Source organism: Sesamum indicum, linkage group LG3 (genome assembly GCF_000512975.1).
Source record: "Sesamum indicum cultivar Zhongzhi No. 13 linkage group LG3, S_indicum_v1.0, whole genome shotgun sequence".
NCBI classification, from domain to species: domain Eukaryota; kingdom Viridiplantae; phylum Streptophyta; class Magnoliopsida; order Lamiales; family Pedaliaceae; genus Sesamum; species Sesamum indicum.
The window spans coordinates 8,763,464-8,763,838 of NC_026147.1; positions in this window are offsets into that span (position 1 = coordinate 8,763,464).

The following is a 375-nucleotide window of genomic DNA, read 5'->3' on the forward strand; positions in this document are numbered from 1 at the left end:
ATAAGAGTAATTATTCAAGACGGTGTATCGTTGAATCAGGCCATGTGATTTTAAATCATACCGTCTGATATGATCTAATAGACACAATCTTGTATATATTTAAATTTCGTATGAATCAGGTGCCCAAATTTTAAGATATCGTAATTATTGATAAAATTTATTAATCTCATTATATATCTAATAAAAATAATAATCAGAATTGTTCAACCATCATCATCATCATCATTATTATTTATTATTATTATTATTATTATTATTATTATTATTATTATTATGATTTTTAGATTAATTCATAAGAATTACTAAATTTTGACATAAATTTATAAATAATAAAGAATCATAAGTGAATTACTTGTCAATTTAAAAAATATTAAC